The sequence below is a fragment of the Lepidochelys kempii genome, chromosome 6 (genome assembly GCF_965140265.1).
Source record: "Lepidochelys kempii isolate rLepKem1 chromosome 6, rLepKem1.hap2, whole genome shotgun sequence".
In the NCBI taxonomy this organism is placed as follows: domain Eukaryota; kingdom Metazoa; phylum Chordata; order Testudines; family Cheloniidae; genus Lepidochelys; species Lepidochelys kempii.
This window is the reverse complement of record NC_133261.1, coordinates 12,079,114-12,082,025: the sequence shown is the minus strand read 5'-3', so window position 1 is coordinate 12,082,025 and position 2,912 is coordinate 12,079,114.

The window sequence follows — 2,912 nt, the reverse complement described above, 5'->3', positions numbered from 1 at the left end:
TGAAGTTTTTCTGTTGTAATATTGCAACTTTCATGTCTGTAATTGCGTGACCAGAGAGATTGAAGTGTTCTCCGACTGGGTTTATGAATGTTATAATTCTTGACATCTGATTTGTGTCCATTTATTCTTTTACGTAGAGACTGTCCAGTTTGACCAATGTACATGGCAGAGGGGCATTGCTGGCACATGATGGCATATATCACATTGGTGGATGTGCAGGTGAACGAGCCTCTGATAGGGTATGTCTACACTACGGAATAAGGTCGAATTTATAGAAGTCGGTTTTTTAGAAATCGGTTTTATATATTCGAGTGTGTGTGTCCCCACAGAAAATGCTCTAAGTGCATTAAGTGCATTAACTTGGCGGAGTGCTTCCACAGTACCGAGGCTAGAGTCGACTTCCGGAGCGTTGCACTGTGGATAGCTATCCCACAGTTCCCGCAGTCTCCGCTGCCCATTGGAATTCTGGGTTGAGATCCCAATGCCTGATGGGGCTAAAACATTGTTGCGGGTGGTTCTGGGTACATATCGTCAGGCCCCCGTTCCCTCCCTCCCTCCGTGAAAGCAAGGGCAGACAATCGTTTCGCGCCTTTTTTCCTGAGTTACCTGTGCAGACGCCATACCACGGCAAGCATGGAGCCCGCTCAGGTAACCGTCACCCTATGTCTCCTGGGTGCTGGCAGACGTGGTACGGCTTTGCTACACAGTAGCAGCAACCCCTTGCCTTCTGGCAGCAGACGGTACAGTACAACTGGTAGCTGTCATTGTCATGTCCGAGGTGCTCCTGGACAGACATGGGCGCAGGGACTTAATTTAGAGTGACTTAACCAAGTCATTCTATTTAGTCCTGCAGTCAGTCCTATTGAACCGTCTTATGGTGAGCAGGCAGGCGATACGGATTGCTAGCAGTCGTACTGTACCATCTTCTGCCGGGCAGGCAAGAGATGTGGATGGCATGCAGTCCTTCTGCACCGTCTGCTGCCAGCCAAAGATGTAAAAGATAGATGGAGTGGATCAAAACAAGAAATAGACCAGATTTGTTTTGTACTCATTTGCCTCCTCCCCTGTCTAGGGGACTCATTCCTCTAGGTCACACTTCAGTCACTCACAGAGAAGGTGCAGCGAGGTAAATCTAGCCATGTATCAATCAGAGGCCAGGCTAACCTCCTTGTTCCAATAAGAACAATAACTTAGGTGCACCATTTCTTATTGGAACCCTCCGTGAAGTCCTGCCTGAAATACTTCTTGATGTAAAGACACCCCCTTTGTTGATTTTAGCTCCCTGAAGCCAACCCTGTAAGCCGTGTCGTCAGTCGCCCCTCCCTCCGTCAGAGCAACGGCAGACAATCGTTCTGCGCCTTTTTTCTGTGCGGACACCATACCAAGGCAAGCATGGAGGCCGCTCAGCTCACTTTGGCAATTAGGAGCACATTAAACACCACACGCATTATCCAGCAGTATATGCAGCACCAGAACCTGGCAAAGTGATACCGGGCGAGGAGGCGACATCAGTGCGGTCACGTGAGTGATCAGGACATGGACACAGATTTCTCTGAAAGCATGGGCCCTGCCAATGCATGCATCATGGTGCTAATGGGGCAGGTTCATGCTGTGGAACGCCGATTCTGGGCTCGGGAAACAAGCACAGACTGGTGGGACCGCATAGTGTTGCAGGTCTGGGACGATTCCCAGTGGCTGCGAAACTTTCGCATGTGTAAGGGCACTTTCATGGAACTTTGTGGCTTGCTTTCCCCTGCCCTGAGGCGCATGAATACCAAGATGAGAGCAGCCCTCACAGTTGAGAAGCAAGTGGCGATAGCCCTGTGGAAGCTTGCAACGCCAGACAGCTACCGGTCAGTTGGGAATCAATTTGGAGTGGGCAAATCTACTGTGGGGGCTGCTGTGATGCAAGTAGCCCACGCAATCAAAGATCTGCTGATATCAAGGGTAGTGACCCTGGGAAATGTGCAGGTCATAGTGGATGGCTTTGCTGCAATGGGATTCCCTAAGTGTGGTGGGGCCATAGACGGAACCCATATCCCTATCTTGGCACCGGAGCACCAAGCCGCCGAGTACATAAACCGCAAGGGGTACTTTTCGATAGTGCTGCAAGCTCTGGTGGATCACAAGGGATGTTTCACCAACATCAACGTGGGATGGCCGGGAAAGGTACATGACGCTCGCATCTTCAGGAACTCTGGTCTGTTTCAAAAGCTGCAGGAAGGGACTTTATTCCCAGACCAGAAAATAACTGTTGGGGATGTTGAAATGCCTATAGTTCTCCTTGGGGACCCAGCCTACCCCTTAATGCCATGGCTCATGAAGCCGTACACAGGCAGCCTGGACAGTAGTCAGGAGCTGTTCAACTACAGGCTGAGCAAGTGCAGAATGGTGGTAGAATGTGCATTTGGACGTTTAAAGGTGCGCTGGCGCAGTTTACTGACTCGCTTAGACCTCAGAGAACCAATATTCCCACTGTTATTACTGCTTGCTGTGTGCTCCACAATATCTGTGAGAGTAAGGGGGAGACGTTTATGGCGGGGTGGGAGGTTGAGGCAAATCGCCTGGCTGCTGGTTATGCGCAGCCAGACACCAGGGCGGTTAGAAGAGCACAGGAGGGCGCGGTACGCATCAGAGAAGCTTTGAAAACCAGTTTCATGACTGGCCAGGCTACGGTGTGAAAGTTCTGTTTGTTTCTCCTTGATGAAACCGCCCGCCCCTTGGTTCACTCTACTTCCCTGTAAGCTAAACACCCGCCCCTCCTCCCTTCAATCACCGCTTGCAGAGGCAATAAAGTCATTGTTGCTTCACATTCATGCATTCTTTATTCATTCATCACACAAATAGGGGGATGACTACCAAGGTAGCCCAGGAGGGGTGGTGGAGGAGGGAAGGAAAATGCCACACAGCAC